This window comes from Lithobates pipiens, unplaced genomic scaffold (assembly GCF_037356315.1).
Source record: "Lithobates pipiens isolate NorthernLeopardFrog02 unplaced genomic scaffold, aLitPip1_a1.2 Scaffold_103, whole genome shotgun sequence".
Lineage (NCBI taxonomy): Eukaryota > Metazoa > Chordata > Amphibia > Anura > Ranidae > Lithobates > Lithobates pipiens.
In genome coordinates this window covers 648,011-661,206 of record NW_027507690.1, presented here as the reverse complement: position 1 = coordinate 661,206, position 13,196 = coordinate 648,011, and the positions used below count along the sequence as shown (strand labels likewise).

Genomic DNA, 13,196 nt, shown 5'->3' with positions numbered 1-13,196 from the left:
TCAGTTGGCTCTACACACCCCTTACCACCCTGGAAGTAGCGGGAAGGTAGAAAGGATGAAAGGGACATTAGAAAAACAGGATGTTAAAGATGGCCCAAAAGACTAACATGAGTCATCCAGACAGTTTGCCCATTGCCCTGTTCAGTGTCAGACACACACCCCGGGGGGGAAACATGCCGTATCCCCTTATAAAATTTTGTTTGGTTCAGCCCCCAGACTTGACTGTCACTTTCCCCAACAGTTACAGTTGCAATCTGATGTGTTGACTAATTATGTAACTGCATTATCACGAGAATTAACCCAAATGCATGTCCTGGTGTTTTCTTCCATTCCAGATCTTGAATTAGATACAGGAACACACCAACTACTGAAGATTGGGGGCTGGTAAATACATTTGTGAGAAAACATTCTCTTGAACCCAGATATGATGGTCCATTCCAAGTTTTGCTGACCACAGCCACCTCAGTCGAATTGGCCCGGGAAGGACACCTGAATACACGCTTCCCACTGCAAGAAAGCTCCAACCCCGCGAGGACAAGATCCCGCCCACTTCATGACGACCATGCTGCATATCCTTTTTCTGTTTGGTCTAGGAGGGAGGCCCAGGAGGTGGCCATCACAAAAAATAACATAATTACTAGGGATGATCCGAATGGGTTTTTTGGTGCCGAAACCGATACCGAAAATGAAAAATACACTAGGCCGAAAACCGAAACAGTACCGATACCGAAAATGACTGTTTTTAAAAAATATTTTTATACAGGAGGTGGTCAGAGACTGGGGACATGGTACAGGAGGTGGTCAGAGACTGGGGACATGGTACAGGAGGTGGTCAGAGACTGGCGACATGATAAAAGAGATAAGTGCAGCCAGCAATGCCCCCCAGGTGATGCAGCCAGCAATGCCCCCCAGGTGATGCAGCCAGCAATGCCCCAGTGCAGCGAAGAGAGCCGTCTGGTTGAATAGAGCACCAGGAACATCACAGCTTTAATTTCAATAGCTGCGTGTTCCCCGTCGCGTGCCGTCACACACAGCCCCTCCCCCTTGTCCAGGCACTTTGATAGACAGATCACCCGTCCAATCTGGACAGGTGATCTGTCTACCAAAGTTCCCCGGACAAGGTGGAGGGGCTGTGTGTGACGGCGCGCGACGGGGAACACACAGCTATTGAAATTAAAGCTGTGATGTTCCCGGCGCTCTATTCAACCAGACGGCGGCGGCTCTCCTGGGCTATACACCCCCATCATGGGCGGCACCAGAGGCGGGGCGGGGGCGGAGTTCCACCACAGGCCCCGCCCCATTTTTGGCTCAATTATCGGCCATTCTTTCCTTTCAGCAAATTGCCGAAAAGGGCCTTTTCGGCCGATATGTTTCGGCGGCCGAAATTTCGGTGCATCTCTAATAATTACATTTTGGTATAACTCTTCAGGTACATATGTGACCATCTTTACCTTTGATTACTGTGACATAGTACCTTGTCCATTTGACTCTTTCATGGCAATGCCATTGGTACAGTGACATCCCTGATGGTAAGGATATATATGTGTGTTTTACAGACAATTACTGGGGACAGAATTGTGGTTCCTGGGAGGGACAGTGGGTTGGAACATAGGACCAGATTAGAGGGTATCTGGACCGGTGAATGTGCCCTTTAAAAAGGTCATTATGCCCCTCCATATCCTAGCAAAAGATGCTCCTGATACATACACTGACCCAGCACACAGTCAGAGGAGGAAGCGAGCAGTTCTCTCCGGAAGCTTTGACCCTCATGTGTACATAGATGCTATAGGAGTTCCAAGGAGGTGTCTGTAAAATGATAGAAAAAAAAAAAACCGGAACCTGTTACATAGTTAGTAAGGTTGAATAAAGACACCAGTCCATCCAGTTCAAACTGAGTGAGTGTCTATCCCTATCCCTGTACATTACACACTCACATTGGTCCCTACCCTCAAGGAGCCCACATATTAAGGTCCCCATTCATATACTAGGGCCAATTTTGGACAGAAGCCAATTAACCTACCTGCATGTCTTTGGAGTGTGGGAGGAAACCGGAGTACCCGGATGAAACCCACGCAGGCACAGGGAGAACATGCAAACTCCAGGCAGGTAGTGTCGTGGTTGGGATTCGAACCAACGACCCTTTTTACTGCTAGGTGAGAGTGCTAACCACTACACCACTGTGCCGCTCTGTTGCACCTACATTCCTGATAATACCGGTTTAAGTAACTTTAGCTATAAAGAAATTAGATTTGTCATTGGAGTTGAAGAAGAACTCAGGTATTACAGACCCATGGAATCAATATTTTAGCTGGATGAGTGGGTGGCAATAAGTGCTCGCCCAGATAGGGGTAACGGTACTAATAATCCTGGTTCTTTTAGCCCCGATTGTATGCTGTATTCTACCTTTCGTAAAGAAGTTAATGAGCAAAGCTGTAGACAACAGCCCCCCTACATTTCTCCACCAAGAAGAAGAGGATCCTATTATGATGGAGAATGACAAACCTTCACTCCTCTACAGTCACTCCCTGTCCAAAATCTCACAATCCTATAGGGTTATAGGGATAGATAGCACCCGATTGCCCTTCTCCAGCTGTATCGAGGGGGGTAGTGAACTAGTTGCTGCCTAACTATATACAGCAACTCTTTTTAAGCCGAGGAGAATGGGCCAGGTGAGTAGGACCTTTAGATGAGGTACAGAAGAAAATAGCCATTTTAGGGGGGACTGTTAAGGAATCTAAATGTAAATAATGATAATCATAAAATGTCTATTTGCTTATGTGTATACATGTTCCTTACTTATTATGTAGTATACAGATTGACTGTGTTCAGAGTTTAAGATGGCGTCCACTTCCTACATCCCACGCATTAGAAGAATGCATTTGAGATAAGAGAACCAGCTTCAACCAAACTTCAAGAATCAAGTTTCTCCATTTCTCTCATATTTTAACCAATAAGATGTACCTATTAGACTGACATAGCAATGACGTATCTTTCTGTATAAAATATCAACACCTCCCACGAATAAATCAGAAGTTAGAAGTAGCCTAAGCTGAACAGGTCTCAGAGAGTGTTTACTTCTAATGTGTATGCACATTAATACTTTTTAATTGGAAATAGCAGCAGATAACCACGAACTAGTTTGCAATTCTTATCCATTTCAACACCAAGTCCCACACAATCTTGCCAGCGCTCCCTATGTAATCTGGGCAGTTCGGCGGCTCTATGCGGCTATCTTTTCCCTCCTAAACCATAAAACTACATGTATAGCCTGTGGCCCTGTCACAGAGCTTATACATCTAGACCCCATATCTGGCACGCTTGCTGGGAAGATACTGTTTGAAAGACAAGCTGCCAGAAAACTTAATCAAGGACTCATCAATGCAGACAACTTGATAGGGAGTAAACAAGTCTGTAAAACGTTGGTTAACCACTTAAGGACCGCCGCATGGCATTGTACGTCGGTGCAATGGCACAGACAGGCACAAGCACGTACGCGATCGCCTTCCAGTGGGTGGGACCCCCTCCCGCTGGATGCGGCAGTCCATTTCACTGCAGGAACGATTCGGGATGAGGGGATGGCCGTTGGTTTCTGGCCACCCTCTCTCGATCGCTCCTGGCGAATGAGAAGCTTCCCCCGCTGTGTATCGTAAACACAGGTTAGTTTGCTTTTTATAGCATCAGGGCACCCACCATTTATTACCCAATAAAGGTTTAACCCCCTGATCACCCGGCGGGTGATATCAATTAGGTTTTAGGGTCAGGGTCTGCATCGCCCCAGGCAACGATAGGTTAGTGCCAGGACCGCTAACACCCACGCGCAAAGCATACACCTCCCGTAGTGGTATAGAATCTGAACAGATCAATATCTGACTGATCAGATCTATACTAGCGTCCCCAGCAGTTTAGGGTTCCAAAACCCAGCCCACCCAAGTGCAGTATCGATCGATCACTGTCACTTACAAAACACTAAACACATAAATGCAGCGTTCGCAGAGTGAGGCCTGATCCCTGCGATCGCTAACAGTTTTTTTGGTAGCGTTTTATATTTAAATCCGGAAGGCAGTGCTTGGTTTTCGGGGTCCCATACGTGGCTAGACTCCAAAAAGTCCCACATATGTGGTATCCTCGTACTCAGGAGAAGCGGCAGAATATATTTTGGGGCGCAATTCCACATATAACTATGGCATGTGTGAGCAATATATCATTTAGTGACAACTTTTTGCAAACTTTTTTTTTTTTGTGTCATTATTCAATCACTTCATAATATAATAAATAAATAATAAAATATTCAATGGGCTCAACATGCCCCTCAGCAATTTCCTTGGGGTGTCTACTTTCCAAAATGGGGTCATTTGGGGGGGGGGGGGGGTTTGTACTGCCCTGCCATTTTAGAACCTCAAGAAATGAGATAGGCAGTCATAAATTAACCACTAGAGATCCGCGCTATAGCCAAATGACGGCTACAGAGCGGACCTCCTTTGCCAGGACGACGTCAATAGAGCATGCACGAGGGGGCGCGCTCTGTGATCGGCGAGTCTATGAGACTCGCCTGATCATGGATCCGAGCAAGGGGTCGATCCCGACCCCTTACCACGTGATCAGCTGTCAGCCAATGACAGCTGATCATGTGATACAAACGGAGCCGGTAATCGGCTATTTTTCCTCCTCGCGCTGATAGCGCGAGGAGAAAAAAAAAAAAGCCGATCACCGGCGGCCGTGATTGGGACATCAGTCCAGATCACGGCCAGCTTACCAGTGCCCACCTGCCCCCTGCCAGTGCCACCTCAGGAATAAATAAGTGCCCCCCGTCAGTGCCACCCAGCAGTGCCCACAATCTGCCTCAACAACGGTGCTGCACCCCAGTGCCACATATCCGTGTCCATCAGTGTCATCTACCAGTGCCGCCCATCAGTGCCACCTATCAGAGCCACCTATCAGTGCCCATCAATCAGTGGTACCCATCAGTGCCCCTTAGTGCCACCCATCCGTGCCATCTCATCTGTGCCCATCTTTGCCCAGTGCTGCCTTATCTGTGCCTATTAGTGCCGCCTTAACTATGCCTATCAGTGCCCACCAGTGCAGCCTCATCAGCGCACTTCAATGAAGGAGAAAAATTACCTGTTTGCAAAATTTTATAAAACTATTAAACATGATTTTGTTTTTGTTTTTTATTTTGCATCTTTTTTTGTTTGTTTAGCAAAAAATAAAAATCCCAGCTGTAATTAAATACCACCAAAAGAAAGCTCTATTTGTGGGAAAAAAATGATAAAAATTTAATTTGGGTACAGTGTTGTATGCCCGCGCAATTGTCATTCAAAATGCATCAGCGCTGAAAGCTGAAAATTGGTCTGGGCAGGATGGGGGTTTAAGTGCCTAGTAAGCAAGTGGTTAAAAGCTGTGTAAATTCCAGAAAATGTTCTCTAGTTTGTAGACGCTATAACTTTTGCGCACACCAATAAATATACGCTTATTGATATTTTTTTTTTTACTAAAGACATGTGGCTGAATAAATTTTGCCCTAAATGTATGACTAAAATTGAGTTTATTAGATTTTTCTTATAACAAAAAGTAGAAAATATATTTTTTCCCCTCAAAATTTTTGGTCTTTTTCCATTTATAGCGCAAAAACTTAAAATCGCAGAGGCAATCAATCACCATCAAAAGAAAGCTCTATTTGTGGGAAGAAAAAGGACACAAATTTTGTTTGGGTACAACATTGCATGACTGCGCAATTACCAGTTAAAGCAGTGCAGTGCGAAATTGTAAAAAGACCTCTGGTCCTTAGGCTGACAATTGGTCCGGGGATGAAGTGGTTAAGGTGGTTTACGAGGGGTCAAATCTTGTAGAGCTAATAGTATCCGAGGACGACAGTGTTCATGGTTGTTGAAATGCATGAATCGCAAGATCTGCTTGTATCGTGCCCTGGTGGCAGAGAACACGGGCATATAGTGAATTGGGTCAGTGGACCAATATGATTGCAACTCACTCTTTAGTTATGCCCATGAGGAGGGATAGGCCCAGAAAGATCTTAAATTTGGGAACCGTAATTGGTTTCCAAGCTCTGACAAGGGAGGACTGGGGATTAGCGGTGATGTATTGACCAGCATACAAATTGCTTTGGTCCACAATAGAGATCTTCAGTGAAAAACAGCAAATAAAAATGAAGTGATGTAAAGTCAACTGTTTCCACCTGAATGCCGGGTTGGCCAGTGAATGAGGGAAGTACGAGTGCTGCAGAAGTGGTGGGTTCCCAATTAGGATTGGAGAATGCAACAGGAAGGGCACTATGGGCTCGACAGGCCTGTGTTTGTCGTCTTCTTGGTGGCAGTGGGACACTACTTGTGCTTGCCACCTCCCCAGCTTGAACTGCACTTATGGGACTCGCCACGTCACCACGTGTTACTGCAGTGCTGGGTGTACTAGGCTGCTGGTGCTTGCCAGTTCACCAGAAGGAATGAATAGCACTAGTACTTTTCTGCTCCATACGAGAGCCATGAGGTTCCTGCACCTCAACAACAGAAGATCGGGGTCTGGTACGCCTGACCTTGGCAGGGACCACAACTCCGTCATCAGAGCCATCTGTCATGGAGCCGCTGTCTACAGGATCATATTCTGACAGACGAGTGACTTCCTCTTCACTATCTCTCACGCTCAGAAACGTGTAGGCCTCTTCAATAGTGTGTCAAAAATATAGTGTAAGCGCTCAACTTGTATATATTTCTTATAGTGCTACAAAATGATATGTGCTCAAATGTATATATAAGGTTACCCAAAGGAAGGAGGTTAATACTATAAAAATACAAAAAATATATAGAAATATATAAAGTGACTTATACATATATATATGTATATAAACCAAAAAAATGGTGACTAGTGGATGTTTTATCCCAAAGGAGAAAAAAGGTGACTGTAGATTTACATAGGAAATAATCACAGTGATAAAGTCCATAAATGGATATATAGTCCAAAACAATCGTGCAAAGTGTCAATAACAGCCAGGGTTCTGTGATGTTATGACCGAAGAAAACAATATTTCACCATGTGACGATCCCACCACCGTATAGGGTACAGGCTTACCGGATCTATATGACCCTAGCAGACATACGCCTCAGGGGTCAATCAAAGCTTGTGATCCCAGCCAGAATGGTCTCAAGGATTAGATGCATCAGTCATGGCATATACGATCCCAACAAATGACTAGATGTGGTCACTATTCCTCATGTGCATATACAAGTCCAACAACGACTCAGGCATGGAAGATGAAGAAACAAAGCCAACATGGCATAATAACGTTTTTAAAAAAACTTTAATAAAAAATTTAATTTGCTAAAACTCACATTTCCAAGATGAACAATCAAGCATGTCAGAGAGAAAAAAATGGCAGTAGCGGAGTCCTCCCGACGCGTTTCGACCCACCGGTCATCATCTGGATCATAAAAAAAATGCCTTTTTCTTTGTTTCTGTCATAAATTTTTGCGAATTAGTAATTTTTCTTCATAAATTTTGGCCAAAATTTATACTGCTACATATCTTTGGTAAAAATAACCCACATTAGTGTATATTATTTGGTCTTTGTGAAAGTTATAGAGTCTACATTACAAACTATGTTGCCAATCACTGAAAATTGATCACATCTGACCAGGCCTTCAGTACATCAGATGATGACCGGTGGGTCGAAACGCGTCGGGAGGACTCCGCTACTGCCATTTTTTTCTCTCTGACATGCTTGATTGTTCATCTTGGAAATGTGAGTTTTAGCAAATTAAATTTTTTATTAAAGTTTTTTTTAAAAACGTTATTATGCCATGTTGGCTTTGTTTCTTCATCTTCCATGCCTGAGTCGTTGTTGGACTTGTATATGCACATGAGGAATAGTGACCACATCTAGTCATTTGTTGGGATCGTATATGCCATGACTGATACATCTAATCCTTGACACCATTGTGGCTGGGATCACAAGCTTTGATTGACCCCTGAGGCGTATGTCTGCTAGGGTCATATAGATCCGGTAAGCCTGTACCCTATACGGTGGTGGGATCGTCACATGGTGAAATATTGTTTTCTTCGGTCATAACATCACAGAACCCTGGCTGTTATTGACACTTTGCACGATTGTTTTGGACTATATATCCATTTATGGACTTTATCACTGTGATTATTTCCTATGTAAATCTACAGTCACCTTTTTCTCCTTTGGGATAAAACATCCACTAGTCACCATTTTTTTGGTTTATATACATATATATATGTATAAGTCACTTTATATATTTCTATATATTTTTTGTATTTTTATAGTATTAACCTCCTTCCTTTGGGTAACCTTATATATACATTTGAGCACATATCATTTTGTAGCACTATAAGAAATATATACAAGTTGAGCGCTTACACTATATTTTTGACATGTTCTCCAGCTAAAAAATCCCTAATTTTAGCGTGTTGGCAGCTCATCACTTATATATTTCCACATTTTTTGATTTTCTCTTTAATTTTTCATTTGCGCAATATTGTTGGTGTATAACCTCTTCAATAGTGTACCTTCGATTAGCCATTTTGGGCTCTAAATTTACTGGTACACTAGCGAGACTCACAGGTAAAAAGCTCCTGACTGTTAGGTAGAGGTACGCATCTTCACTGGTCTCACGATTTGATTATCATCATCTGGTCAAGGATTACCAATGAGCCCCCACTTTCGCTTGGGCCGCCTGGGTGGCCCCTCCTCCCTGCAATCTTCTAGGACACATCACAGGTCCCAAAAGATTGCCGGGCTATGCAGGACAGCGCACCTGGCTGTAAAAGCTGCAAGCTGTCACAGCTGGATGCTCACAGTAGTAGTGCTAGCACCGTGGATAGGTGGGGGAGAGAAGGGAGTGTTTGGGTGGCCACATCTCTGGATTGTGGGGCCAGTGAGTGTCTTTTTATTAAAAGTCAGAAAAATACACTTTTTTTGTAGCCACTGACTTTTAATAACCAAATAATTTACTGGAACTCCACCTTGAATTAAAAATAACCTCACTCCCTTAAAAAGTGCAGTAATCTGTTGCACTACAGGGTACAGGCATTCACACACAGTGCTACCATCAAGAGGGATAGAAACCACAGCTGACAAACAGCCCCGTGAAGTTCCCTGTACTGTCTCTCTGCCGACAGTTCCCTGGCTTCTCCGTTTGCACCTCCCAGCCCACTAGGAGTTAATACAGTGGAATGTGCAAATGGGAAAGCCAGGGAACTGTCAGCACAGAACGTGTATGAGGTGCAAGTAGAGTAAAAACCCATTTGTACTCTACTTAATGTTAAAATAACTGTTTTAATAAATCCATATTACAATCAAGTGCCCCGCTGTATGTGCTTTTTAAAAAAATATGGCGTTTCATACCTCATTTCTCATTGTGCATGTACAATACATGCCACTCATGTGACTGCCTGACTCGCCTCTCGCCTGACTCGCCTCTCTCCTGACGTCAACAGGGAATTCTCGGCCCCGCCCACTGACTCTAGCTATCAGAAGAGAGGCGGACGGGGGCTGAGAATTCCCCGCTGTCAGGAGAAACGTGAGGAGAGGCGGGCCAAGTAGTCACATGAGCGGCATATATTGTATACACACACACGCACACTCTGAGAAATGAGGTATGAAGCTCCATATTTTTTTGTTTAAAGAGCACATACAGCGGGGCACTTGATTTTAACACAGGATTTTTTTTTTTTTTTTTTTTTTTTTAAGAACAGTTATTTTAACAACATGCTCGGAGCACTCTCCAGGAGGGGCGGGGCAAGTCGAGATGTCACCTGCCAAACGATTTTTCTGGTCGTATGCATCGATGCCACATCGTAGACACACGAATCATGATACATCAATTAATTTCTTACTGAAAAAACACTTTACCTAAAGCACTTTGTTATTTCTTGCACGTGTTTTTCAGATGTTAAACAGGGTAATTTTCTTCTGGCACCACAGGAAATAAGACCTGTCTCATCTGAGCAAATCAAAAAAATATGCTTCCAAGAAGACATTCTTATTCAGTGCACATAGCACTAAGCACACAGTGCAGTTACACATCGTAATCAGTCAGATTTCAGCTAACTTCAACTTGTTTGTGTGCTAGGAGTTACTGCTCCCTTTACATCATCTTTAGCACTGCCTTATGGAGTAAGTTTGGATGCTGTTAAAGTATAAAATTAAAGCGGTTGTAAAGTCACTAATCACAAATGCTGGAATCTGCTCCGTTACAGGAAGATATACTGTGCCTTTTTAAAAAAATATTCAGAGAAATACATTTTACAGCACCATTGTGCGGTCACATGATCTCCCGTCACTCTCCTTTGCCAATCGAAGGACTACAGTGGGAGGGGCTGAAATGCCCCTCTGATGTCAGCTGGAAGGAGAGCCGCGGGAGGTCACGTGAGTGCACAGTGGCACTCTGAAATAAGGTATTTCGCTGCATAATAATAAAAAAAAAAAAAAAAAACAGACACTGTACAATATATCTTCCTGTAACAGAGGGCATACTGGGATTTGTGATTTTACAGCCATAGCAGAATGGGGGGAGGGGCAGGGAGGAGATGGCTCACACACACACAGACTCCCAATCTGGAAAAGCATGGAGGAGGGAGGTGGGAGAGGGAGAGACTGCGGGATGATGGAGGCGTGTAAACTGACCACAATATCATAGATCAGCAGCAATAATTACCGTGGTCAGCGCACTAAGTTGGACACAGGAACGAACAGGATCAACCAGGAATTTTACAGCATAGAGAGGGAAAAATTACACAGCACAAACACTGTGCTGTATATCCTGATTTAACCACCTCAATACAGTGAACTTACACCCCCTTCCTGACCAGACCAATTTTCAGCTTTCAGCGCCCTCACAGTTTGAATGACAGTTACACAGTCATGCAACACTACCCATATGAAACTTGTGTCTTTTTCCACACAAATAGAGCTTTCTTTTAGTGGTATTTAATCACTAGTGGGTTTATTTTTTGTGCTATAAATAAAATATAATGTAAATTTTTGGGGGAAAAAAAAAATGCCTTTTTCTTTGTTTCTGTCATAAATTTTTGCTAATTAGTAATTTTTCTTCATAAATTTTGGCCAAAATTTATACTGCTACATATCTTTGGTAAAAATAACCCACATTAGTGTATATTATTTGGTCTTTGTGAAAGTTATAGAGTCTACATTACAAACTATGTTGCCAATCACTGAAAATTGATCACATCTGACCAGGCCTTCAGTACATCAGGTGTATCTCATTTCTTGAGACACTAACATGTCAGGAAAGTACAAATACCCCCCAAATGACCCCTTTTTAGAAAGTAGACATTCCAAGGTATTAAGTAAGTAGCATGGTGAGGTTTTTTTTAAGTTGTAATTTTTTCCCACAATTCTTTGCAAAATGAAGATTTTCTTTTTATTATTATTATTTTTACAAAACTGTCATATTATCAGGTTATTTCTCACATACAGCATATGCATAAAACAAATTACACCCCAAAATACATTTTGCTACTCTTCCCGAGTATGGCGATACCACATGTGTGAGACTTTTACACAGCTTGGCCACATACAGAACACCAACATTGAAGTAGTACCTTCAGACGATCTACGAGCAAAAATGACGCATTACACTTTTGAAGGCCCTGGAGTACCAGGACAATGGAGTTTCCCATAAAATTACCCCATTTTGGAAAGCAAACACCCCAACATATAATCTGAGGCATAATGAGTCATTTTTTTCCAGAAGTTTTTGGAAAAAAATGAACTTTTTTTTTGTTTTTTTTAACAAAGTTGTAAATTTATAAAGATATTTCTAACACATAGCATGTATAAAGCAAAAATTACACCCCAAAACACATTCTGCTACTCCTCCCGGGTATGGCGATACCACACGTGTAGGACTTTTACACAGCCTGGTCACATAGAGAGGCCGAACATTGAAGTAGTACCTAGGAGCATAAATAACACATCTCATTCCTACCCATCACACTTTTGAAGGTCCTGGAGCACCAGGACAGTGCAATTACCCACAAAATTACCCCAATTTGGAAAGCAAACACCCTAACATACAGTGCCTTGCGAAAGTATTCGGCCCCCTTGAACTTTTCAACCTTTTGCCACATTTCAGGCTTCAAACATGAAGATAAAAATTTAATTTTTTGTGAAGAATCACCACCAACAAGTGGGACACAATTGTGAAGTGGAACAAAATCTATTGGATAATTTAAACTTTTTTTGCAAATAAAAAAACTGAAAAGTGGTGCGTGCTAAATTATTCGGCCCCTTTACTTTCAGTGCAGCAAACTCACTCCAGAAGTTCAGCGAGGATCTCTGAATGATCCAATGTTGTCCTAAATGACTGATGGTGATAAATAGAATCCACCTGTGTGTAATCAAGTCTCTGTATAAAAGCACCTGCTCTGTGATAGTCTCAGGGTTCTGTTGAAAGCGCAGAGAGCATCATGAAGACCAAGGAACATGCCAGGCAGGTCCGCAATACTGTTGTGGAGAAGTTTAAAGACGGATTTGGATACAAAAAGATTTCCAAAGCTTTAAACATCCCAAGGAGCACTGTGCAAGCGATCATTTTGAAATGGAAGGAGTATCAGACCACTGCAAATCTACCAAGACCTGGCCGTCCCTCTAAACTTTCAGCTAAGACAAGAAGACTGATCAGAGATGCAGCCAAGAGGCCCATGATCACTCTGGATGAACTGCAGAGAACTACAGCTGAGGTGGGAGAGTCTGTCCATAGGACAACAATCAGTCGTACACTGCACAAATCTGTCCTTTATGGAAGAGTGGCAAGAAGAAAGCCATTTCTCAAAGATATCCATAAAAAGTCTTGTCTAAAGTTTGCCACAAGCCACCTGGGAGACACACCAAACATGTGGAAGAAGGTGCTCTGATCAGATGAAACCAAAATCAAACTTTTTGCCCACAATGCAGAACGATATGTTTGGCGTAAAAGCAACACAGCACATCACCCTCAACACACCATCCCCACTGTCAAACATGGTGGTGGCAGCATCATGGTTTAGGCCTGCTTTTCTTCAGCAGGGACAGGGAACATGGTTAAAATTGAGGGGGGGGGGGGGGGGGGGGGAAGATGGATGCAGCCAAATACAGGACCATTCTGGATGAAAACCTGTTGGAGTCTGCAAAAGACCTGAAACTGGGACGGAGATTTATCTTC

The 13,196-nt window shown here is 43.0% G+C and overlaps 1 long non-coding RNA gene across 1 annotated transcript in view; it reads right to left on the bottom strand.

Moving 5' to 3' along the window:
- Positions 1 to 1,221: 1,221 nt before the first annotated feature.
- Positions 1,222 to 13,196, bottom strand: part of LOC143958328 (uncharacterized) — a 32,004-nt gene continuing 20,029 nt past the window's right edge. Inside the window, exon 3 of the long non-coding RNA XR_013270128.1 lies at positions 1,222 to 1,806. This is a non-coding gene — a long non-coding RNA (uncharacterized LOC143958328). The remainder of the gene's footprint in view (positions 1,807 to 13,196) is intronic.